The 27,841-nt window shown below is 42.0% G+C and overlaps 1 protein-coding gene across 9 annotated transcripts in view; it reads right to left on the reverse strand.

Annotated features, from left to right (window-relative positions):
* Positions 1–27,841, reverse strand: part of PCDH7 (protocadherin 7) — a 1,158,392-nt gene that overhangs the window by 1,028,688 nt on the left and 101,863 nt on the right. Inside the window, exon 3 of one of the 9 annotated variants that reach the window (XR_012237045.1) lies at positions 22,506–22,521. The exons of the other annotated variants lie outside the window; for them this stretch is intronic. The gene's annotated coding sequence lies outside the window, so the exon portion shown is untranslated. Of the gene's footprint in view, positions 1–22,505; positions 22,522–27,841 lie in introns of those variants that run through there. 9 annotated transcript variants of the gene reach the window in all.

The following is a 27,841-nucleotide window of genomic DNA, read 5'->3' on the forward strand; positions in this document are numbered from 1 at the left end:
AATTGCATAAACAGTCAAGAATGGGTTCAATGGGCAGAAAAAATAAATGGGGGGGGGGAGGGGGTTGGGGCATTGTATACAATGTATATCCACACCCAAAAACAAGCTGCAGTAAGATACTGAAAACAGTTTGCTGTTGTGTTGTAATTAATTTGCTAATCAAAACAGGCTGACAGCATGCCTTCATGGAGCCGTATGAAATGTAAAAAGCTTGGATTATCCTCAGGCTATCCCTGCAAAGTATGTTGACTTAAATAGAGCCTTCTTTTAAAGATGGTCTAGTATTCCATTCACAGCTGTAATTCCTCTAGTGATTTATAGCAGATAACAACTCTAATTATACTCTCTGCAGCACGTAAAAAATAGAAAACTGTGGCTGAACTTCATATTTAAATAAATCAAGGCAAAAAAGATGCAAACCACAAAATCAAATAACCTTCACATTGATTTACCACTCATGTCCTTAAGTTTTCCTTTTTCTTTCTGGAAGTCTGTTTTCAAACAAAGAGGCACAGAAATGGAAAGCATTTAAAAAGGGGAACGTTTTGCCTATCCAGTCTGTGCTCTGACTGCCAATGCTAAAATTTCAGTCTTTGGCCCCCTTTTAATATTCAGCAAAGCTGCATGGCTGCTACAATGGTTTATCAATTTTTCTACTATACCTGTCTTTTACCAATCCTGCTTGGAGGCTGTGACTGAATAGACAGCTCGGAAACCCACAGTGCACAGCAGAATAAAAGAATCTTTACAGCAATGGGGAAAGCTGCCTAGGAGGTAAACAAGCGCATATTCTTTTATCCCCTTCATTTTCTAAGTCTTTATGACCAAGGAAATTCTAGTCAAAAAGCATTATCTATTTTTTTTTTTTTAAATCTATGCTCAAGTCAAACTTGAACATTTTGCATTGAAACTGATTTAAGGAACTCAATGTACCTTCTGGAGGGCTCTAGTTCTATGCGTCTAGCTGCTGTGACAGCGAAATAACTACAGTCGCCGGTAGCTTATTTAATGAATAAATAAATGAGTACGTTTAAGAGGAAGTTTGTATAGCACAGAAACATGTGATTAATCAGATTAATGTGTACTTAACCCTATGCATCAACCGCAAAATGCGGTTGATGCATTTTTCCAGTGCTTTTTGCCGTGCGTTTTGCATTTTTAAAACCGCATTTTTGCATGCAGTTTGTATGCGTTTTGCTTTTTTTTTTGGGTGGTAGTGGCAGGCATCATGATTGACATCAGGGAACATTTTTATTTTTTATTTCATACTAAAGGACTTGTCAAAAACTCATGTTGTGTCTTTACTCACTTTTTACACTTTTTTGGTGAATGCGTAGGAGTACCCCCTACTCATTCACATGGAGGCGGGGCTGGGACCTGGGGGACCCCTTGTTAAAGGTGGCTTGCAGATTTCTATAAGCCCCCTGCCCGCAGACCACCACAACCAATGGCCAGGGTTGTGGGGAAGAGGCCCTTGTCCCTAACAACATGGGGACAAGGTGCTTTGGAATGGAGGGGGCAGAGCCCCCCTGACTCAAAGCACCCACCCATGTTGAGGTCATTTGGCCTGGTATGGTTCCTGGGGTTGTTTGCTAGCTCCCCCCCTCCTTTCCTGACCTGCCAAGCCATTTTTTTTTCTATTATGGTGTGGGGATCCCCTCAAATTCCATACCAGACCCGAAAGGCCTGGTATGGATTGGGGGGGGGGGGGCACGCCATTTTGTTACAGATTTTTTTATTCTTATTTCTTCACATTCAACTGTCAGTGGAGAAGCCCACTGACAGCTGATGACTCATCGGTTGTTAAGGATGCAGCGGCTAGCTTCCCGGACCACTCCTTAACAACCAGCTATACACAGTGTGTGCATATAAAACGTAAAACTTGCATTTTTGGTGCTGGTCCATTGAAGTCTATTACACGCAAAACACAATCTGTTGCAGGAAAAAAAGTCACTGCCCTTTTCTAAAAATGCACCGGATGAAAAACGCATAGATGTACCATAGGAAACCGTGTTAAATGGTCTGTAATGTGTTTCTGCAAACTGCAAAACCCACTAAAAATGCATAGGTGTGAACCTAGGGTTAATCCTACATTTTTTTTTTAGAGTGTAAGCTCTCACAAGAAGGGTCCTCCTAACCCACCTGTATTGATTTGTAATGTACAGTTTCCCTTTATATTGTAACAAAATGTAATGTATTGCAACTTTCCAGCCTATAGATGTAGTGGCTGCATTGAATGTATTTTTTCAGGCTTAGTTTCCTTCATTTTTACCTGTCAAGAACGCACTTCCTATACAAGGATGATATCACCCAATGGAGGAACAGCATTGTCAACCTAGTCTGCTTTTATTATTTAGGCAATAAACAACTCCCCCTCTTCTCGTCTTCATAACAAGAGGAGGAGTTCTGTAGCTCACAGAAGATAACTTGTGAGAGCTGATAACATTAGAGATTTTTAGAGATTTCAGTTCAATGCATAGGAATTTACAAGGACAGGGCATTTCTAGCAGGATCCAATGGGTATTTTTTCTGTCCTTGCAGAAAATGTTTTTAGCCTGAAAAAAGAAAACAAATGCAGCCACCATATAGAGGGACTGGTAAGTTGCAACAGATTTCACTTTTGTTATTGGTTTTACGTATACAGTATAAAGTATGTGGACTTTCTCTAATAGTACACTGCTTTCTATTACAGATTCAGTTTTTTTTTGTTGCCCACAAATAGTTTAGGAGAATTTGTCACAAAATAAATCCGAACTGCAGGCATGATCTTAATTGCCTACTTACAGGCAGTGCCCAAGCTACATACAGCTCATACTTACAAACAGAGGGAGACAACATGAAGGGAGAGGAAATTTACCCCTAGGAAGGGAAGGTCACTCCTGTAAAGGGCCTAATATTGGGCAGCATCGGCCGGTTCAATTCGCAACAACCGAAAATTTTCTAAATCAAATCATCACCGGGACAGAAAGTGAGGTGAAATCTTCTGAACAGGGGCACAGACAGCAAAACAAACATTACAGGGTGTTAACCCTTTCCTATGCTGTCCAAAAAAAATTAAATTATTTTTTGGCAGGAGTTATGTCAGGGAAATTTTAAGCTTCTCCCTATAAGCATATAATTCCTTTGCGCTTAAAAGCACAAAAACAGCTCTCTCATATAATGTTGGGAAAGCGTGCTTGTATGTCTCCAAGTAACACAGACAGATGCTGGTATCACCTCAAACTTACCAGAATCCTCCAGAGAATAGAGAGAAACATGAATAACAAAGGAAGGTGGTGGCTTCAGAATCAGCCAATCAGACACTTGTATTCTTTCAAAAGAACCAATCACACACATGTATATATACAAATAGAAATACAGTAGTGACATGTGCATATGGTCATGTGCAGAGCCATGCGGCAAGCTAATTGTGAGACACAAAGAACTCACAATTTGAACATTATTTACATGGCTCTGAACACAATCGTGTGCACATTCCCACTGCTACCAATGATGCGAGCCAATTATGGCCCACTGAGCCATATAATGGCTCAGTGGGCCATAATTTTGTATGGTTATTCTATGGTTCCCATGTCTGCAGATCTGCTTACTTAAGAGTTTAGATGCGTTCGCCGTGGAGTGGCTTGTCCCTTGGTGAGGCATAAAAAACTTCCTTAAAGGAGCAAACAGATCTGCCGTTTCCACGGGAAGGTTTCTGCAGCCAATGGTCTTCCACCAACGTCTGTATGTGCGAATACGCTCACATGAGTGCATTACAGCAAAACTGACACTGGGGGACATCTGACAACATACATTAATAAAAAATTCCACAACAGTTACAATCATAAATGTACCTGTTCCAACGTACATACAAATTCAACTTAAGAACAAACCTACAGAACTTTTCTTGGTTATAAGCTGGGGACTCCCTGTATATTGCTCTAGTTTGGACCAATGTAAGTATGAATATCTTATACCTAATTGTGATGACACCACCCCTCCTTTACACCTTGTCCAATCAGCTAATGCCTTATATTCACTGAAAACATATATAGTATATGTATGATGCACAAAAGTGCAGCAGGATATAACCCCCTTGGACTTTATAGGCAGAGATCAAGTAGAAATGTGAATAGCTTAAAAGGCAACAACTCCACTTTTATTGATACCAGTTTAAAATAGGATAGGAGCAAAGGCTGGATATGCCCACAAATAGTATACATACAAAATGAAAATACATAGAATATAATCCATATAAAAAACAAGTACTCAAAAATATTAGACTGCTCTCTGCGTACTGCCAGAGATAAACTGTGGTCAGTCCACATGAGTTGCTGCAATTTACCCAACATGTTTCGGAATTATATTCCTTCTTCAGGGGAGATTTGAGTGCTCAATCCTTTAAAAATCAAACATATATGAATGAACAGACACACAACCATAGAGCAGCATGGATCGGTGGAAAGATCCTCAATAGATGGAGCTGCCAAGCCGACCAGTTGGAGGTTTCCCGAGGACCAGGATGCATCCATTGTGCCTGATATCCTTACCTGCATGTTTTGCATTGGTTGTCCGTGATTGGGTGGTCCTTGCGGCTGCACAGTGGCCCACCTTGTTGTCCACGTACCTATCCCTGGGTGGATGGTGCACTTGCCAGCTCCATCTATTGAGGATCTTTCCACTAATCCATGCTGCTCTATTGTTGTGTCTCTGTTTATTCATATATGTTTGATTTTTAAAGGATTGAGTGCTCAAATCTCCCCTGAAAAAGGAACATAATTCTGAAACATGTTGGGATACATCGCAGCAACTCATGTGGACTGACCACAGTTTATCTCTGGCAGTACCGAGGGTGCAGTCTAGTATTTTTAAGTACTTGTTTTTTATATGGATTATATTCTATGTATTTTCATTTTTTACATGTATGCACACTATTTGCGGACGTATCCAGCTCTTGCTCCTATCCTATTTTAAATTGGTATCAATAAAAGTAGCGTTGTTGTCTTTTAATCTTTTCACGTGTCTACTTGATCTCTGTCTATAAAGTCCAAGGGGGTTATATCCTGCTGCACTTTTGTGTATCATACATATACTCATAGGTTTGCGCAGCATATTGCATTAGGGTGTGCACATCAAATCTCAAACACACGTACCTTTCTCTGCAGCCTCAGCTGCACTGAACAGTGAATGAATGGGAAGTGCTCTGTGCTGAGCAGCTTCCTGCTCATTCGCAAACTAAAGCATAGTAAAAACATCTTACTATGCTTCATTTATGAAAAAACACAGTGAGTGTGTGTGTTCACTATATTCATTTAGAAAAGTAAGGGACTGGTGAATGACATATTGACTAGCCTTTTCCCCCGCTCTCTATCCTGAAACATCCCTGCAGTAGCAGAGGGGAGAGGAGAGGAAGGAAGCCAGCAGTACTGCAGAAGGGGAAAAACATGGGGGAAAGCCTGGGGAAAGAAGGGGGAATTGGCACTGCACAGGGAGATTAGGGTGTGCCCAGGCACACCTGGCACACCCCCTGCGCACGCCTATGCATATACTGTTTTTCTGGATGTTGGCAGTCTTATACACTCACACTTATATACCACTTTCCTTGAAAAAACATGTAAGGCATTTTATGAATGGCAGATATGCAGAATGTGTGACCCTTTGTGGTCAGTATATAGTGGGGCAGCCACTTGGCATGGAACCAAGAAGATTGCAACAATCACTGTAGTAGAGCTGGCTACTGCAGTGATTGTTAGCTTCCCCAGGGGTCCATCAGGTATGAGTTATGGACACTTATGCAGCGTACACACGAGTGGAATGTCCGACAGAAAAAGTCAGATGGGAGCTTTTCATCGTATATTCCGATCATGTGTATGCCTCATTGGACTTTTTACGTCGAAAATTCTAACGGACCTAGAAAGAGGACATGATCTAATTATTTCCGACGGAAACAATTCCTATCGGGAAAACCGCTCGTCTGTATGCTGTTCCGACGTACCAAAAACGACGCATGCTCTGAAGCAAGTACGAGATGGAAGCTATTGGCTACTGGCTATTGAACTTCCTTTTTCTAGTCCGTTGTACGTGTTGTACGTCACCGCGTTCTTGATGGTCGGACTTTGGTGTGATCGTGTGTACGCAAGACAGTTTCAGCGGAATTTCGTCGGAAAAACCGACCGTGTGTACAGGGCATTACATTGTGTGAAGCTTGACCAATGTAAGTATGCAATTAAGGCCCTATCTGGAATTCATCTTTAAGGCTCTGACTGTAGAAGTCATGCCTAGACTTATATGTTGAGCACTTGTTCTGGGGAAGTGATGCTAAACATATCAACTGAATTACAGCCTTGGGACAGGTATGTGACACATAGTGGGGGGTGGGGAATGGCTGCTGCTATTACACAGGTATTTTGCTTTGTGTTTGATTCCCTTTAAAATGTAAAAAAAGTTAGGAGTCGGCTGAGTCTACATCAGAAATGATAAGAAGGAGACAAAAGTGAGGCACTGTAAACAATACCTATATAGTTGAGTGGGCAGCAGGGCCAGGCCTAGGCTGGACACCAGAAAGTACTGTCTTGCAGCACAAAAACACACTAATTGTTAAAAATGTGATTATATTTTATTAGCATTTATGTAAGAGGGAGGGGGAAGGGACAAAATAAGAAGTAGTTGTCTGAGTAAGTTTAATCCTGCTGTAAGGTCAAGCATATGTTGCCTTACCCTATGTTCTTGGGGAGCTATCTGCTTGCCAATGCACAGCCTAAAGCTGGCCATACACCATCATTTTTTTTTTACATTTTTTGTTGTTTGTTTTTTTTGGGATCAAAATACAATTTGAATGTTATCATTATTACTATTATTAATATCTAATTTTTAAGAAACAAACAATTTTCAGGTAGTGCACTAAGTGCCACAATATCTTATACACAGCCAACATTACATTTCCATCACACATTTCCATGGACTGTAGCTGTTTCACTGTAACCATGCAAAGAATATATACGAGAAAGTGTTTATATAGTAATATGCATATACAATGAATCTTTTCTTTGTAAAGGATGATTATAACATTTAAAGACGCACAAGGGGCAGAATTCACTAGCGGGTGTTTAAGTCAGTAAGGCAGGATATCACTATAATCTTTCCCCTTGATTAATTTGGAATTCAGTTTTCTGAATCATCAAAAACAGATGTTCGTACTTCACATAGTGTTCATTTAGCATGCAATAACATGTCAAATATTCTATAGTTCAGCACAAAAATAAACCCTTAATCTTTTATTTATGCGCTGAAGTCAGAACAAAGAACGCTCGCTAAAATAAACGAAAGTGCTTTATGTTAGTATTCTCTGTAGTTTGCTGTGTATGTCCATGAGCATCCATCTATGTGCCCTAGAACATCTACTAACCACATAGATTACATTTCTGGAATATAAAATATATTTAAAGAGAGCTACATTATTTTTGTATCCTTCTGTGATATATGTTATTAATAAAAGTTGGGTGCAGTTGTAGGCCTACAATCACAACAGCCAATATGGCCGCTACTGTGCCAAAGGTCCTTTTCCCATTTTTGGATTTAAGATTCCATCCTCATTGTGGTTCATTCAAAGGGTAAAGGGTCTATTAATGATACTGCCTGTCACTAATACTGTATATGGATCATATGTCATGTACAGAGAGACATAGACCAAGAAGCAAACCTGGATGCTGAAAAGAGAGGTATACTGTATTTGTAGTTATTCCTAAAATAAAGGTGGATAGCTGGATGGCACTTGCTTTGTTAAAGCACCAGGTGGGATTTATTAACTGGAGCATGCAAAATTTGCCGCAGCTCTGCACAAATCAGCTTTCAGGTTTGATTGTCAAAGCTTAAAGTGGTATTAAAGGTTTGGCTTTTAAAAAAAATAACAAACATGTCATACTTACCGGTTCTGTGCAATGGTTTTGCACAGAGCAGCCCCTATCCTCTTCTTCTTGGGTCCCCCGCTGGCATTCCTGGCTCCTCCCCCTTGATCAATGAGCATAGGGGAGGAGCCAGGAGTGCCAGGAGCCAAGGCTAATGTCACTTTTTTGGAGGTAAATCCCCTGCTTAATTCAGGCAAGCATTTGTGCCAGTTTCGGTAACATTACTAACACATGTGGCAAATGCAGGTAGTTTTTATCACCACTTTAAGAGTCTATGGCAGTGGCAAATTCTTAGAGAATTACTACAAGTTCTCAGTTTAGGAGACTGGCAGTAATTAAGACCAACTATGGGCTAGCATATAGAGGTATTCCAGTAGAGTGGGCATAGCTGTGCAGGGAAGCTGCTATATGACAGCTTAACGCACAGTGCTGTATCCCCAACCCCATTTAGTTGTTAGCCAAGAGAGCTAAAAAGTCCTATTTAGCTGTCAGCTGAAAGGTAAATGTAAAAATGGATATAAGTGATATAATTACCCAATTATGAGTAATGGCCATATTTGGGAAATGGCTCGTCACTGGGTAGGCAGAGCCTGAAGGAGAACTGTGAGACTAGTTCCCCTTTTTTACCCAATGCCTTACATTTGATTGCCAATGCACGGCAGTGAGTAGATTCAAAAGACACTATTGGACTGAATAGCCTTCTGCCATCCACTGTCAATCAAAAGGGGGGCCCCTGCACTTTCCCCAAAGAAACTGCTCCTTGAGCCCATGCTGCCTGGAAATTGGGGGCCCCATGATGGCACTGAGAGTGATGGATACACAGGGGACATAGGCTGGCAGAATGATACCTATTTCACAGCCAGCAGGGAGCGGCGTGGCGGGGCTCGAGTGCCAGTGATGCCCTGACCCCGCCCCATGCAGCTTGAATGCTCAAGACTCGGAGACTGTGGGGTAGGAGCTGGAGTGGGAGCTGCTGAGTCGGCAGCACTGAGAGCCCACCTGCGGATGTGGCATTGTGGATGGTCATGGTGAGCCCAGCTCCAGCTGTCAGCACTGTTTGCACCGAAGGGCTTGGAATGCCTGGAGGGATGCTCCCTCCTCCACCCCTCCTTCTGTCTGCATGACTTGATTGGTATAGGTGAGTCCTTGTCACAGTGCTGGAGGTGAGCACATAGCTAAAAGTTCCAAATGCACTATATCTCCACTAGAAAAGGGGGTACTACATGGATGGAATAATGATTCTGGGGGATATCAAGGGTGTATGGGGGAAAACAATGCTGAGGGGGGGATCTGGGGTGTATAGGCAATGCTTGGAGTATCTTGGGTGGCTATAGTGCTAGAGGTATCAGGGATGTAGAGAGGCCACAGTGTAGGGGGTATCCAGGATGTAGTGGGGTCACAATACAAAGAGTATCGTATGGTATATGGTAACAGTGCTGGGGGAATATCTAGAGTGCAGAGAGGGATCAGAATGCTGGGGGGATATCTGGGGTGTAGAGAGGGATTAGAGTGCCTGGGGAATATCTAGGGTGCAGAGGGATCAGAGTGCTGGGGGGGGATATCTGGGGTGTAGAGGGGTCTGAGTGCTAGGGGGATATCTGGGATATCTGGGGTGCAGAGAGGGATCAGAGTGCTGGGGGGGACATCTGGGGTGTAGAGGGGTCAGAGTGCTGGAGGGATATGTGGGGTGCAGAGAGAGATCAGAGTGCTGGGGGAATATCTAGGGTGCAGAGAGGGATCAGAGTGCTTGGGGGGGATATCTGGGGTGTAGAGGGATCTGAGTGATGGGGGGATATCTAGGGTGTAGAGGGGTCACAGTGCTGGGGGGGATATCTGGGGTGTAGAGGGGTCACAGTGCTGGGGGGATATCTAGAGTGTAGAGGGGTCACAGTGCTGGGGAGTTATTTATGTGGGGTTGAGAATCCAGGGGTGTGGAGGTGGTAACAGGATAACAGTTTTAGGGGGAAACCTAGTGTGTGTGTGTTTGTGTGTGTGTGTGTGTGGGGGGGGGGGTTGGTTGGGTGGAGTTAGGAGTGCTGGATGTATATAAGATGTAAAGGGGTTACAATGTTGGGAGTATCTGAGGCCCTGTCTGGCTGGATGGTGCCTTATGATTTTTATTGGCGGCCATGTCTATACTTGTAACAACTGTCCTGAACATCATTCTAGCAGATATATTATATGCACAGGACAGCTTTGTTACTTTATGTATGTAGTATTTTACCACTGTTTCTTTGCTGTACAGAATGATTGTTCATGTAGTTAAAGCGAAGCTCCACCCAAAAGGGGAAGCTCCGCTTGTCTGCCTCTAACCTACTTGATGTCTGTTTATCTGTGCTGTCTCCATTGTAGGGGCCCCAGAGCATTACTTTGCCCAGGGGCCGATGATGCTATTAAGATGGCCCTGCTCATCAGGCTCTCCCAAACCCAGTACAAAACCCAAAAACGCTATGGACCTGTCAGGGTGACCACTACAGTGGGTGGGGAAGGAGGGCAGGAGAGAGTACACTGGAAATAGAAAATCCAGTGATTCAGTCTCCACCAGAAGTAAATGTGACATCACAAGAGAGCTACTGGGAGGCAGGGAGTGTTGTCATTCTACAAAAGGAAGAGCCTGCACAAGGACCTTCATGGCAGGATCACTAGATATCATTTTAACAAAAGATGAAGATTTCAAAATAATAAACTAAACTACTATAATTGCATTATTATGTTAAAGCTTATATGAGATTTTAACGAGTGGGATTTACATTAACTGTGGACTAAGTTTTAACAAGAGATCACTCATTCAAAATTCTTGCCAGTGTTTTTATTCCTCATCCCTCTATATACACTGAGCAAATGGTTATTTTTTTTCCAGTTTGGAATCATCATACCGAGTTTAGAATCATTTTAACAGATGAACACACTAGAGAACAGATCTTGTTCTTAGCCGGCTACACCCACTGCATTTCTTGCATATTTTGAAGAGGTCTCTCTTCTTACTTATGTTCTGTAGCGGTTTGGTGACACAGGCATGTGGTTGGAACACTCTGCACTGTAAGGTTTTTTTCTGTCAAAAGCCTTTATACCAGCCCAGTCAGCAGAATAAGAATGGAACACTGACATCATTCAAAAGCAGCATCAATACTATCGATACACAACAATGCTGGCCAGTCACAGATAACTGCGGGAAAGTCCAGGCTGTTGCATAAGTCAGCTGTATCTTACCTTTCACATTACAAAAAGAAAAAAAGGAACACTACAGATAAAATGTTGTCATTAATAAAAAAGGGTCAGGCTTCCCAATCCTGATATTTTATGCTGAACTCCAGACACAAGAACTTTTATTGAAATATATACCTTAGAAGCCACAAAGTATATAAATCCATTGTGTGCATACTAATGCCTTTGTAAATTCAGATATTACTTTAATTAGCAATGACTAAATTAGCAATGACGCCATCACTATGTAGACAGATCCCACTTCATGACTGAGTCACCTACGTGTTCTCCACCAGGATCTAACTAGAACAAGGGATAACTCAGGCCTAACACACTGGCCACACAGGCCATGGAGAACTCCACTACTGCTACACGTGTGCACATATGGTGGGTCTTGGATGCAACATTCACTACCATACATCCTTAGCAACGACTCTCCTCCGGATGGGGACACTTCTTGCGTTGGGCCCAATGTCTCCTCTATGGTTGCAGGACAGGGCTCAAACAGCCTTTTAATCTCTCTGAGGCCCACGTGACAAGGGCCTGGGTCTCTTGCCACGTTCTGCATGGAGAGAGTCAGCTCCTCACCAACAAGAGGGAGAACCACCTCCCTTGTTCCCCACCTGCCCCAACCTGACCAGGTTTGCAATGGAGTTGATTCACTGGGATCCTATATCCCACTGTCTGTTTCTTCATAAGATGCACCAGTCTAGCAGTTAGCTCTAGTGGAGCACCAACGGTAACAGGAATCCACTTTACGCACTACACAGCAGCCACAAGCTTGGTCCAAATCCATTATATTGAGGTTCAGTTCAATTAAATGCATTTGCTCATCTCACACAGTACAAGTCCTCTTTATGTGGCAGTGTACCTCTTAGTTCCCAGTAGGAGGGGTGCATATCCCGTGGTTCCAGAAAAATGTATTACCTTATCTAGGGTTGCACTGATACTGATATCGGTATTGGTATCAGTGCCGATACTAGGCATTTACATGGGTATCAATATTCATGCAAATGCACTGATACCCAAAACCAATATTTTCTGGCTCGGTTCTTTCGGCTGTTGGCGGGATGTCCCAGCTAACAGCTAAAACAGGGGTCCTCAAACTTTTTAAATAGGGGGCCAGTCCACTGTCCCTCAGATTGTTGGGGGGCCGAATCAATGCAGCCACACCAGTGCCCAGCAATGCAGCCTCACCAGTGCCCAACAATGCAGCCTGACCAGTGCCCAACAATGCAGCCTGACCAGTGCCCAACAATGCAGCCTGACCAGTGCCCAGCAGCGCAGCCAGTCTGACCAGTGCCCAGCAGCGCAGCCAGCCTGACCAGTGCCCAGCAGCGCAGCCAGCCTGACCAGTGCCCAGCAGCGCAGCCAGCCTCTCCAGTGCCCAGCAGCGCAGCCAGCCTCTCCAGTGCCCAGCAAGGCAGCCAGCCTCTCCAGTGCCCAGCAAGGCAGCCAGCCTCTCCAGTGTCCAGCAAGGCAGCCAGCCTCTCCAGTGCCCAGCAAGGCAGCCAGCCTCTCCAGTGCCCAGCAAGGCAGCCAGCCTCTCCAGTGCCCAGCAAGGCAGCCTGACCAGTGCCCAGCAAGGCAGCCTGACCAGTGCCCAGCAAGGCAGCCAGCCCCTCCAGTGCCCAGCAAGGCAGCCAGCCTCTCCAGTGCCCAGCAAGGCAGCCAGACCAGTGCCCAGAAATGCAGCCTGACCAGTGCCCAGAAATGCAGCCTGACCAGTGCCCAGCAAGGCAGCCTGACCAGTGCCCAGCAAGGCAGCCTGACCAGTGCCCAGCAAGGCAGCCTGATCAGTGCCCAGCAAGGCAGCCTGATCTGTGCTCAGCAAGGCAGCCTGATCTGTGCCCAGCAAGGCAGCCTGATCTGTGCCCAGCAAGGCAGCCTGATCTGTGCCCAGTAATGCAGCCTGTCCTGTGCCCAGTAATGCAGCCAGCCTCTCCATTGTCCAGTTATGCAGCCTGACCTGTGCCCAGTTATGCAGCCTGACCTGTGCCCAGTTATGCAGCCTGACCTGTGCCCAGCAATGCAGCGTGACCTGTGCCCAGCAATGCAGCGTGATCTGTGCCCAGCAATGCAGCGTGATCTGGGCCCAGCAATGCAGCGTGATCTGTGCCCAGCAATGCAGAGTGATCTGTGCCCAGCAATGCAGAGTGATCTGTGCCCAGCAATGCAGCCAGCCTGTCCAGTGCACGGGGATTAGTGAGAGGAGCGCCGCGGGACTTACCGCTATGAACAGGCAGCCGCGAGTAGAATCCTTGTGAAGCTTTTCCGCGCTGGAGCGGGCTCTGTGTCTCCACCCCCACTCTGGACAGTGCCCGAAATTAGTACCGTTTCCCCCTATGAAGCGGGGTCCGCAGGGAAAGCATCTCTCCGGGCGGACCGTTGTGGGGGCTCCAGTGCCCGAAAGGCAGGGAGGGCCGGGTAAAAGACCTTGGCAGGCCGTATTCGGCCCGCGGGCCGTAGTTTGAGGACCCCTGAGCTAAAATGTAAAGAAAAGAATGTTGGAAATTATTGGTTGTTAAAGAGCGGGGCTGCCGGATTCTCCTCCCCGCCTGCAAGCTGTCACCCTCCTCTCCTGAAGGACAGAGAGAGCAGCGACATCTAATTGCAGTATGACCGCAATTTAATGTATAAAAGGTAAGAAATACACTCACAAGGTTAAAAACAATTCCAGCATAAATGATGAATGTGGTGTTAATCCGCTCTACTCTCAGGTGGTAGTCGCTGGTGTGTCAGTAGCCAAAGGCCTGGGGGCGTTGGTGGCTCCCAGCGCTTCCTGGTAAACTCAGAGACACTCAGAGGCATTTAGGTGCACTGATGACGTCAATTCTGGGTATGTTATCAGTGCCCCTGAATGTCTCAGAGTTTACCAGGAAGCAATGGAAGCCCCCAGCGACCCCGGATACCAGATACCACCCGAGAGTAGAGCGGATGAACACCACATTCATCATTTACTGGAATTGTTTTTAACCTTGTGAGTACACTGCACTTAGATGGCGCTGCTCTCTCTGTCCTTTATGTTCCCAGAGTGCTTACCCCCCCCGCCCTCACTTACCCTCCTACTCTCTCACCCCCACCCTGCCTGTTCTCAGTTACCCCCCCTACTCCCCCTCACCCTGCACTCACCCAAGCCTCACCCGACTCCCTATCTCCCCCCCACCTCCCAAACCACCCCTCTACCTACTCTTTCTAGGTGATAGGCATTGGTAAATTGGTGTCAGCGAGGACTCGGTGTTAATAAAAGGCAACTGTAAATCCTTATCCTTATCCAGTTATAAAGAAAAATTACTGCGCTACTAGTTTGAAATAATTTATAGGCTGCCAGCACCAACAATAAGACTAATTGTAAAGGCTGATACACAGAGCAGAGGAAGCTGACAGACAGGGCATGAAGATATTACACAGACCAGGAGATTGTGGTCGCCTTCCTGCTTCCGGTTTTGCCCATTCATTCCATTGCTGAGAGTACCTTTTCAACTATTGGAGAGCGTGGATTGAGATCCGGGATTCCATACATGCCTGTTTGACCCACCGCCTCTGGTGTGTGTGTCCACGTCTTATGGTAAGAGCACCAACCCCTTCCTTGGATGATGGAAACACAATCCTGGGTGTTTTAGGAATATTGGAAAATTACCACCTATGTTTTTGAGATTCATTTGTCATCACTGGCCATTCCTGAAGAGTACATCATGACACTAATCATTGATGGACTTTATATTGTGTTAATATGTATTAAGGTTGATTTAATTATTCACTGATATAACACTTCATTTTGGTATATTATTTATTCATATATATTTTTTTACTTTATTTTCACTTTGCTTACCCTCAGGTGTTTTTGGATTAAGGTTACCATTAGTAGCACTGGATTTATCAAATGCACGCTTTTCTCTAAAAACATTACAGCACAATTGCTGTTGTACACGTTCACTTATTACTCAGTTTACACCTTGGGTATATACGCATTTGTAGCGCTGCACTTTTTTATCACAATATCCTTATCCAGACCAGGCTCTGTCCTTACTGTCAGCCAACTGCACACTGGTTAACTTCACCCACAGATTATAAAGGATCCTGCCAGGAAGGAAGTGAAGTCACCTCAGTTCCTGGAAGGATTTAAAGTAAAAATCCTTCTTATAGGGGCAATAAGTTAACCCCTGCCTACATCTGTGTTGGACAGAGAGCAAAGCAACAGGTCTGTCCACTACAGGGGCAGATATAAGACCAGTAATTTGCACAAAGAAAAAAAGCAGCAGTGACCGGTCTTTATTACAAGAAGCTCCTGTATAAAGGCAAAGTTTAAGCTTGATTACTGCACATATCTGGAAGAAATACACAAGGTACACTAAGAATACACATGGGTCTTGTGTGTAGACATTTTCTTATACTGGAGTTCAGCTTTCAGGTATGATGTGTACTAATAGGTAGAATAATCAGCTTTCTTTTTCTATTTCTATGGTTCTCCACAGGGTAGCTCTATCCTGTACAGCTCTTGCTTTACTAAGCCTACCCTCCAACAAGGCATCTCACTCCTGCTGATGCATTCTTCACATATGAAATACATTACTATTCCAATAAATCCAACAGAAAGGGGGAGACAGCAAAATCAGTAATCTAAAGTATAAAGGTGACAACACCAGAGAACATGGGAAATAAGACCCCAGCAGCCTCCCAAATCTACCAAAACCACCTTTACACTACTGGAATGAAGCTTTCCACATGTTCAACCACTTAATGAGAAATATGCCTTATCTTAAAATTACCTTGACTGGTAGTTACAGTCAGGCTAAGGTTATTGCCGCAGTCATTTCACTCTGTGCACTTAGAGAACACGGGTATACATATCACTCACGGCCATCAGTAACATTTGAAAAACTGGCAGGTCCGCAAGGATGTAACAAAGCCAAAAATCATGAAAAATGTAAAAGAAAGATAATTAAATGCACATGCTGTATATTTTAAACAGATACAAAATAAAACCTAAAAAAGGGATTATATACGATTAAAGGAAAGTAGATTATCCAACATTTCTGTTTTTCTTTTAAGCGTTGAAAGTCCAGTGCTGCAATCTGCTCAGATCTTACAGTTAAGGTGTATCAAATACATTAAAGAAGTCCCCAGTGCTCACTATTCCCACTTCATAAATAAAATAACTCTTAACCAACCTAGGGGAATTTCAAGCATTCCTAGAAGTTTTGAAAATTACATTTCTTAAAGACCTTTGTGATCGCTAGAGGTCTACCAGGATTATGAAGGTTAGTGGTACATCAGTAACATTATTAGTCAGGTGAAATTGAAAAATGTCCACAATTTCTGAAAGGCTGATTAACCTTTTGTACAAGTAAAGCATACAGATTTCTAGCTGCCCTTGTACCGACTGTATCCTACAATAACAAAATATGCCAATGTAAAACATTCTATCAAAGATTCCTAGGATACACAGGTTTTTTCTTTAGGAGGGACCTATTGCTAGTGCAGCTGCTGAATATGGTTCCCCAAAAACCAAGAGGGCTCATCAGCACACAAGATGCGATAAGGAGAGGAAGGTGAAGCGGAGCTGAAGCACGGGTAAACCCTTGTGACTGAATATTTGGCAGCACAACTAAAAGAAACAAAAAAATAAAAAAATAGTGTAGCGCTCAAAATTAATAAATGTGAACATTAATTGCGTGGTGAAAAAAATTAAATCAAATATCAAGTTTAACATATTAGTCCATCTTAAATAAACCATATAAAATGGGTGATAAAAAGGAAGTCTATAAGTGATGAATCAAAAATTGAAGTGATAATCTTGGTGAATAGCCTTGATCGTGAAGTGCATACAGAAGAAAAGTAAGGTTAGCACGCTTACCAGACAATGTGGACCCACGTACTGTATAGCACGTGGATCAAACAGGCTTTATTGAGGAAAAATCCTCAAAGAAAATCATCCATACGAGGCTGTGGTTGGAGCATAAACTTCAAAAAGGAACAGATAATCCCTCCTCAAGCGATAAACTCCGTGGTGAAACAGCAAGTATATCTCAATTGTGAAGTTATTCCATGACATCAAACATGTAAGATAAAAAAAAATCCGCATGGTGTAATACTGTATGGTCTTTTTTTTTTTTTTTTAAAGTGGGGTTCATGCTTACATGAAATCGAATAAAAACAAGCTTGTCTCTTAAAAAGTATAGAGCATTGCCACGAATGTCACCCAACGCATTTCATCCCACCTGACATCATCTGGGTGGGACAAAACAATGATGTCCAGTGGGATGAAAAACATCGGGTGACGTTTGTGGCAATCGCTCTATACTTTTTGAGAGACAAGCTTGTTTTTATTCGATTTCATATAAGCGTGAACCCCTCTTTTTTAAAATAAAAAGACCATACAGTGTCACACCATGCGGATTTTATTTATCTTACATGTTTGATGTCATGAAATAACTTCACAATTAAGATATACTTGCTGTTTCACCACTGAGTTTATCGCTTGAGAAGGGATTAGCTGTTCCTTATTGAAGTTTACCCTCCAACCGCTGCTTCGTATGGATGATTTTCTTTGAGGATTTTCCTTAAAGCGGGGGTTCACCCACACCGCCAAAAAAAAAAAAATATTGAAAGCCAGCAGCTACAAATACTGCAGCTGCTGACTTTTAATACATGGCCACTTACCTGTCCCAGGGTCCAGCGATGTCGGCAGGGGACGCCGAGAACCGAGCTGCCGCCGCCATCCTAGGTGAGGGAATCAGGAAGTGAAGCGTTGCGGCTTCACTTCCCGGTTCCCTACTGCATATGCGCGAGTCGCGCTGCGCGTCCCAAATGGTCCCCGCTCTCTCCTGGGAGCTGTGTGTTCCCAGGAGACAGCGCGGTGGGGACGGGAAGAGGCGTAGACTCCCATGGGAGTCTATGCCGGTAGTGGGTGCAAATACCTGTCTTAGACAGGTATCTGCACCCCCCTCCCCCCTGAAAGGTGCCAAATGTGACACCGGAGGGGGGGAGGGTTCCGAAAAGCGGAAGTTCCATTTTTGTGTGGAACTCCGCTTTAATAAAGCCTGTTTGATCCACGTGCTATACAGTATATGGGTCCACCTTGTCTGGTAAGCGTGTCAACCTTACTTTTCTTCTGTGTGCACTTCTCCATCAAGTATTCACCAAGATTATCACTTCAATTTTTGATTCATCACTTATGGACTTCCTTTTTATCACCCATTTTATATGGTCTATTTAAGATGGACTAATATGTTATACTTATTATTTGATATTTGATTGAATTTTTTTCACTACGCAATGAATTAATTAATTTTGAGCGCTATACTATTTGTTTTTGTTTTGTATACACTTGTATACAGTGAGAGTGTTGGCAGCTTGTTTAGTTCTCTGTTGCGCAATTTTCTTTTATACAGCACAGCTAAAAGAACCAAAGCTATGTGCGTGAAGCTGCTGATTTCAAGCCCAAGAAAACTTTGGCCACTAAGAGTATACATAGCAGCCATGTGACTTCCATCCTCCTTGCCCTCCCTCTTGCAATGTTGGACTAATGGATGAGCAGCACACACAAGAGAGAGAGTAAAAAGGTGTGTGTACCAATATCAGACTACCTATCCCAGAATGCATTGCTTCGGGAAAGGAGGATGACTCCTATCTTTAGGCGTAGTGCCGCATCTTACTTAGTACAGAGGATAACAGAAAGGCGTATCCTTGACACTCAATGTACATGCAAACAAAAGAATTGGTCCTGGAAGGTAACCTGAAATTTAGGAGGTTTTATTAGGATAAAAGGCATTTACACAGCGAGTCTTAGCATATCGCCTTGTGCACCAAAACGTGCTTACTCATAAGACTGATAAGGTTTTGATACTCGAGAAATGTGGTTTAAAGATGCCGGGCATAATATAAGTATCTTACAATATTTATACTTCCCACTTATAAGGAAACATGTTTAGGATATTTTTATTAACTCATATATTTATTTATCACAAGCAATTGCCCAAAAACATACTTGCGCACACATACAGACACAAAATATGTACAAGTATAATATACTGTAACTACAAATTTTCTATACAGAGCACATACAGCTGTTTTCTTCTGCAACAGGAATATATTTGTGATACTACATCCTGATAATTCCACAATCGCATTTGGCAGACAGAAAACCCAGACTACATTTTGGCATTGTTGAACTTCTCCCAATTAAATGAATTTTTGCGAAGTAAAAATTATGCATTCATTAATGCAGACTTGTTATTATAAGCAGCCCCAATGAGCCGCTGGTAAAAACGACTGGTTTACTTTAATATACTGTGTAGGATGATAACCATTTTAAAACAGTTTTGCAAGGTCCTTACTGGCTGTAGGAAAGGAAAACCAATTTCTTTTTGGTTACACAGGCAAACAATAAGTGGAAATGCTGCTGTGCTATTGTTAAAAAAGGCTCATTTGAAAACATGTTTCTTTGATGGAACTGGTAATTGCTTCTTTACAGGATAAATTACTGAGATAAGTGCAAGAGCGGCACAGCAAACTGGTATACACTTGCTGGCAATATACTGCAATGTGGATATGAAGATCAATGAACTTATGAAGTCAAATTCAATAAAACAGTTCATAGCGTTAAAGCGGGCCTAATAAAACTTTGTAAACTGCTACAACACATGTGTAAGTTATGCTTTATATAGCAATGAGACTCCCTAACAACGTTTTCCCTGGTGATAGCTTATAGAAAGCCTGTGCTGAGAGATGGTCATCAAGGAGGAAGGTTAAGGGAAATGAAACATTTTACATTTTTCATCAGAAGAAATATTAGTGGAGAAATCTTCCAAAATTCACAATTCCAAGAAAGCAGAAATCGTACTAGATTCAAAAGACATGTTCTAGTGACAACTGTAGATATACCCTCATTTTGGATAGGTTTAACCTCACTTCCTGTTGTATCTCCAGGACAGGAAGTGAAGGGAAATATCTTCAACACAGAAACATAGACAAGTGGCTGCAGGAAAAGACCAATTGGACCATTGAGTCTGCCCTTTTGAAATTTTTTTTATCTTTGAAGACCAACTCCAGGAACAATAATTAGGGTTAAATGCTTGTTAGTCTATTGAGTAGAGGAATACGGTCATATACTTACCTTATACCTGACTTCGGAAGACTTCAGTGCTGTTTTCTTCTTCCTGACACGCTGGGCTGTGGGCAGTCTCTTGCTGTTATCACATACAACGCAAGGCTACTGACCCTGCATCATGCACGATTACATTAACGTGCGACTGTCGACAGAAGCATATTAGAGATTAGCGACTTCAGAGGACTGGTTGCACAGATGGGGAAGCCTGCTGAAGTGCAGAATAAGTTAAGTATTACGTCTTATTCCTGTACCCCCTAGACTTAGTTTTACCCTGTAGTGCGAGGGAGGGGGGCGACCCACTGCAAGGTTAATTCTTGTGTCATTCCCAAAGTTGGGCTTTAAGCTTTTTTTGTCTGAGTGGAAACATTTCTCCCAAGCAAATATAAATAAATATTCACTTACTGATGACTGACTCACTACCTCTGGTGGAAAGCTGCTCCAAACATCAATAGGGCAGGCGTGCTAGGAAGACTGTAAAAAGGTACTGTCACCTTTCTCACGAAGGGAAAACAGGCAGTTTTTCTGCATAGGACCCAACTCTTGCCTGAACTCCCTCACTACTACTTCCTGCATATCAGGCAGCAACACTATTTGGTGGGTGAAGGTATGGGGGAGCATGTGACCTGCTCCCATGTGAGCAGTCAATCAGTAAGCCAAGCACTGCCAAATGATTGAGGCATTGACATCAGCTCACCCCTAGGTTGTCAGCACTCCTGCTTTCACTACTGGTTGCAATGAAGGAAGGAACAGTAGCAATTTAGAAAGTAGCAGGATATCTGACAGTACTATACACCAGTTACAAGCAGGTAAGTGATACCTTCATATACATAATGATTTAAAACAAACCTTGCAGGAAAATACAAGGTCTGCTTATCTTAAAGCCCCCCACCCCCATGTAAAAATGCTAAGTGAAGAAGTAAAAAATATTGTAATATTGTAACAAAAAACATTGTAAGAAAAATGTAAAAAATACCTACCTTACACCCTTACTATACACAATTTCACATTACATGTGGCCTGTTGTATAAAGTATGGTATCCCTCAACAAGTCTTTATTGCAACTCCAATTACATGCTTTTGCATTAATCTCACAACTAAAGGGATGCCAGTTCCGCTATATTTCCTTCAGTTCAGGACTGAGCATTTAGCAGGGGGTTACTGACTTGATAGTGTGCCCCACCTTTCTGGGTGTTTTAGTCCCCTGTCTTTCTGTGAAGGGGTCTGTACACTTTTTAGGGATATGGAGGAGCTAGGCTAGGGACTTCTAAGAAGAAAATGGTAAGGAAGATGGAGCAGTAGGACATACATACACTTTCCCCTTGGGGGACAAGCAGGAAGGCCTATATTGAGGAGTCTGGGAAAGGTAAACAGAAGTAATAAACTCATAAGGAGCACTGCATCCCCAGCCTTTGACACCCAACAAAATGGGAATAGTTATGTGCGGTCATAACAATGTTTTTGGCAAATTATTTATGCAGAACCTAATTAATCCATGTTTTTTGCTTTTTAACTGTAATTCATAAATACAAAGTTGCCATTTACTCTACAAACCTTTCAATTTGTTATTGAAAGCATAGAATTAAGTGCATACAAAGTGAAGTTTGGCTGGGTAACAACCCTTCAGCAGTCAAGAATGGTGAGTGGTGCTGCTGCTATATATGCTGAATGTGTTATATGGTCTATTTGAGAAGGTCCATTGGTGGTGGTGTCCAGGAAGTTACCCCCAGATGCAAGCACCCACTATCTGGGCCCCAATACCCATGGGCTTCAGGTGTTGGATGGTATTCTCTAAGTACTTAACCTGGAACCAATGATTAGTCAGGGCCTCATGAGCAAAGTGTAAATTGTGACTCCTGGCCTAGTGCCAACGTAACATGGAAACAGCGGGGCAAAGTCAGAGGTATGATTCATTGCCCTTGCAAAGCTAATCTGTGAGCTCTGTCTAGGAACTGATTAAAAATTCAGGCCAGGGGGCATTCTTACTAGCATAATTGTAAAGAAACTCCTAGTAGCTATACTGCTATTGTGAATGAACATTTGTTGCCAATGATATAACTACAATGATGGGTAAGGGATATGAAAAAAAAAGTTGTTAAAAGCCTTCTAATTTAAACAGTTGATCTTAGGTGATTTGTTTTTCATAAAGATAACTACTGTTCAATGTGTTGTCTAATACAGCATATTCAAGTACAGTGCAGGTAATTGTATATGAGACAATAAATCCATGTTGTATTTACTTATTTAGTGCTCTTCCAAAGCATTGATGACAAAAGGACCTTTTGAGCATATCAGGATGGTTCTTGTGTCACTGTGCTGAATTGCCTATAGTTATAAATGCAAGTGTTAATAATCTTAAAGTGGAGGGCCACCCTGAAAAAAAAAAATTTCACCAAAAATCCTAAAAAAATGTAAAAAAAAACATTTGAAAATTTTAAACTTACCTGAACCCTTGTTGCTAGGCAGTCTTCCTAATCTGCCTGTTCCTATTCTGCTGCGTCTGCTGCTCCTAGCTGAGCGGCCCTGTTGCCTTCTGGGAACTGTGTGTGTTCCCAGAAAAACACGGGGCCATTCACAGATCGCCGCGCCGTTCGCGCGTGCGCAGTAGGAAACTGGCAGTGAAGCCGCAAGGCTTCACTGCCTGTTTCCCTTACCTAGGATGGTGATGCCGGGACCCGAGAGCCGAGGGATGGGTCGGCGGACGACATCGCGGGCACCCAGGACAGGTAAGTCTACTTATTTAAAGTCAGCAGCTAGTGTTTGTAGCTGCTGACTTTAAAACTTTTTTTTTAGCTGGCCAGAATCCCGCTTTAATCTACAATTGCAAAAAGAAAGGAGAAGGCTAGGCACAGCAAACTGGAAGTATGGCTATGATGGGGAAAATAAACTGCTTTGTACCTTGAAGGCAAGGACTGCTGTAAATAGATCATTCTTATATGTGAACAATAACAATAAACAATATATGCAATACACAATAGTATAAAATGAAAATATAATAAAAAGTTACGTATTACCATAATTATTATTAAATATAACTACAGGCAATTTTACCATTGTCACCGAAAGTGAAAGTAAAAAAACAAAATTTTGGGTTATGCCCAGAAGAGTAATAGAGGGGAAATCATCCAATGGGCACACCCATTTTGGCTACCCTGGTGACAAAAAGGGATCTCCTCATTTTGGAGGGATTTCCTCTGACTTCATGTTTTGGTCATGAGACAGGAAGAGAAGGACAATTTCCACAACGGGACATAGATGGATATATATCTATATATATATAGATATATATCTATATCTATATATGGATATAGATATATAACTATATCTATAGATACAGTATATATATAGTTCAATTTGAATTTATTGCTACTATTAAGAAAAATATGTAACAGAAGATGACAGCAACCTGTTGGGAATAATTTAGTTGTTTGCCACTCTTGTGATCTTAATTGTGTTTTTCTTTATACACCCTTTTAATTTTCAGAGCCAAACCTATTTTGCCATTTACATGTGTTTAAAGAGCGTGACTTCTGTAGCTTTCATTTTGGTGTTTAATATTTGCAGTCAGACTGAAGTTTAGGCAGTGCTGACCACAATAATGGGGGAGATCAAACTTCTGCTTGTTGCATAGCTTGTGTTATTCATTTCCCTTACAAGCATTCTGATTTTTTCTGCTCGGCTATGTAAATACAGACTGTCACAAATTTTAATTCATGAAGCAGGAACATAATTCAGAGCCAGAGCTGCTCTCTAAGTGTAGCTGCAAAGCTTTCATTAATAATGCCTACATTTTAATTTAAGTAACGAAACAAAGAAATGTTTAAAATGAAAATTGAAAACCCCATGTTTAAATAGAGCCCCTTGGGGAACTAGCCCAACTTGCTGATTTTCTACTGAAACACATTTGTAGACTGTACTAAGTTTCATAAGCAGGTAAGTTGCACTGGAAATCAATAAAGAAATTACAGAAAGGGCACAACACTCTGTGTTACTAATCAGAGGTACCCCAAAATTACTTCCATCAGGTTTGTATTATCATTAACATTCATAGGTAATAGCGCCATCGATTGTTGATCCAGTGAATATCTGGTTGCCTTCTGGGGGGGTCAGGAAACAATTTTTTCCCCGTTGGAACAAATTGAATAATGCCTCATAGGGTTTTTTTGCTTTCCTCTGGATCAAGTGTGGGTATAGAATTTTGTATATGGGAATTTTTTATTTAGTTACTTTTTTTCTATTGGTTAAACTAGATGGACTTATGACTTTTTCAGCCTATGTAATGCTGTCTGTGTTACCATTGGGGAGATTTCCTTGCACAACTTGTCTCCAGAGACACAATAGCAAAAAGACTGAAATTTGCCAGTTGTCACTAAAACAAGTTTCCTCCTTGACAAGCCAATCTCTATACTATATTTCCAATGAACGGAAATGTTGTCTCTAAAGCACCACCTACAATAAAGTGGACCCAATGGAAAACAGCCATTTGTGTAGCCCACTGGGAACAATCACAAAAGCTGCTCACCTGTTGGTATCTGACACCATATCAATTATCAAAATCTTTCAAATTCCACTCTACCCTTTGCTGGAGGGGGTGTGCGGACAAGTGAGTAACCTCATTCACATTTTCTGGACCTGCAAAAGTTGTACCAGTTTTTGGAGAAAAAAGTTCCCTATCCTTTCAGAGAAAACAGGCGTTCTGACTAAACCTGATCCTGCTCTCGCCATCTTACACTTGGGTATAGATGTCTACTCTTTGCTGGAGGGGGTGCGGACAAGTGGTAACCTCATTCATATTTTCTGGACCTGTAAAAGTCTTACCAGCTTTTGGAGAAAAATGTTCACTATCCCTTCAGAGACTACAGGTGTTCTGACTAAACCTGATCCCGCTCTCGCCATCCTACACTTGGGTATAGATAGCTTTCATCACAGTATCAGAACTGTCGTTTTACACATCTTAGTGGCAGCAAAAACAGTAATAGCCAGGCACTGGACTAAAAATATGGCACCCAGCCCCTCTGAAGCTGTAGATCTAATTAACACAGTTTTCATATGAACAAAATATACTCCCATAAAAATTATACACATGCATTATTTGACAAATTGTGGAAACCATGGATGGATAGTAAATACCATATTGATGTCTTTTGATATGACATATTGTATTGTTTGTATGCTCTTTGCCACATGTTTGAGATAGTTATTGTGATTGTGCGCTTCGGTGTATTAGCCTCTTCTTTGGAAATGTGTTAATGCATTCATTTTGATATGTGTAAAACCTTGAAAAACACAATAAAAACATTGACTCACAAAATCGTAAATGCTGGATTCCCCCATCATTAATAAATTCTCAAATAGTGATAGGTTAGAACTCTGAATCAGGAAAACAAATAACAATGAAAAACAGAGGTTGTACCCTTCCTCACATTTTTAACTTGAGTTAGGCATGCTTTCTTTCCAAAATATTGATTCCTCTTTAAAAAAAAGCAACTATAAATAATGAAAAAGAATATGCTGTGTTCAGAGTTTTTAGATGAACCTAATATGCCATGCCATTGAGGCAGCCTCAACTGTCTTCTACATATTTCTCTTCTAGATGAAGATGTTGGCAGATGAGTGGAATAGACATGATTATGTGTTTTTTTACTGCCTCCTGCCACTGGTGGACCCTGAAAGCATTGAATAAATCTTTCAGAGCTGTCTGCATACACCAAGTTCAGGTAGGTATGATTTTAAAACACTTTGCCATTCTACATGAAGAGAAAAAAGAGGGTGAAAAGGGGGTAATTGAGGCCACAAAACCCTTACATTGATCCAACATCAGGAACCATTACCCTAACAGTATGGGTTCTGTTCAGCTGTGGGAAAACCTACTGTTACATTTTCTTTTCCTTACTGACTGGATATTGGGTTGTTGTACAATCACTGCAATAGCCATTGAACTATTTATCAGCTACTCTGGCATGCTTTTTGTCTTGGCATATCAGGACTACATTTAAAAAGGATCTGTTTTTCCACTAACAAATGCTTTTTGTTCAGAATAAAAAAAGACTGGTATAGATCCACTGATTGTGATCAAAACTGAGGATAGATGGTGTTGAACATCTGATAAATTGTGTTACATGTGCCATTCTGTCAAACCATTTTTGTGTGCAAGCATCCCAAAAAATAACGTAAGCAGATGCACACAGCACACAAGTGCAAAATATCTTATCTGCTGTAAGGGGTTGTTGGATGAAGCACAAAAAGTCTGAAATCCTAAATTAATGATGAAAACAATGTCTCTTCCTCGATAAATAGATAAAGAGTAAGCTATTTGAGACAGAAATTCATGATGAAATAGTCTACTCTTTACAGTGCCGCTTACACTGGCAGAGATACATAAAGATAATAAATGAAGTCTATTCTTCATGGATCATATCTTTCAGAAAATAACAGTGGGACAGTAGTAGTCATTTCTCTTCCGTCTCCAGCTGCCTGCTGGCATAGATCAGAATTTCCATAGGATGCACCTAAAATATCTAGTGAAGATCAGAGCTCTCCTCTGTACAATGAAATGTACTGTTAGAAATAGCATCACTGGAAAAGGAAATATTCTAAACACAGCTTCTGAAGGCAACTGGCCTCAGTGATAAATGATCATGGTAGAAGAATTTCATTCACCCCTCTGACAATTTACCAGAAGCTAATACATGAATCTATTTGTTCATTTTCAATAATATGACTTGCTGAAAATCATATTATGGAGGCTTATGAAGGCTAACACTAGCCATGTATATACTGATATTTTGAATAATGGCAAAAAAAGACTTGTTAAATGTGCTCAACTGTGGATAGCTGAAGAGACATGAACAATTGTATTGTATGGGTATGAATATCTACAGTGGACATCAGTGGTTCCACTCTTACATTAGGGGGCAAACAATCTATTAGCTAACATAATTAAAATGAACTGTCGCATTCAGAATAATCAATCAGGCCTGACAGTCCTGAAGCCTTCAGGTGACATTTCCAAGTCTATTAGTGTTCTAAAGAATTCTATTGATTTTACCTAAACCTTTACTTTTGGAACTGAAAATTGTGTGTTTTGCAGCTATGCTGTAACCAGTCTGAGCTTTGTTTACAATTTTTCTAGGCTTTGCTAGTTCTCCTAAGCTTAGTGTCTTGATTGAGTCTGTTTTTGTTGAGGAGGTTCCAATAGTCAGAGTGGGAAGGGCAATCACTAGGTTATCGGTATGTATTTCCCCTGTCCAACCCATGAGGTCTTTGTTCAGAGGTATGGTTTGGGGAGATGATACATTTCGAGAGGTTTCTGTCTCTCCTGAACTTCTGTCTTAAGAGGATATCTGCCTAGAGTGATTTTTTTTTTTTGCCCCCCCGGGTTTCACCCTGAAGAGGATGTCTTCCTAGAGTAAACTATTCTGTTCCTCCTGGGCTTCTACCTGGAGGGAGAGTCTGTCTAGAGTGATCTCTACAAGTGCCTTGCCCCAGCTGGGGACATGTGCTGGAGGCCCAGACTTCTAGCTACCCTACAGGAGTGTATATCTGGAGGGCAATGGGTAAATAATGTCTGTCTGGAAGAAACATCTGTTGGAAACCTTTTTGATAAAGAGAGTCACAGAAGAGCTGGGTAGAATCTACTACTGGA

The sequence above is a fragment of the Aquarana catesbeiana genome, linkage group LG01, assembly GCF_042186555.1.
Source record: "Aquarana catesbeiana isolate 2022-GZ linkage group LG01, ASM4218655v1, whole genome shotgun sequence".
Taxonomy (NCBI): Eukaryota; Metazoa; Chordata; class Amphibia; order Anura; family Ranidae; genus Aquarana; species Aquarana catesbeiana.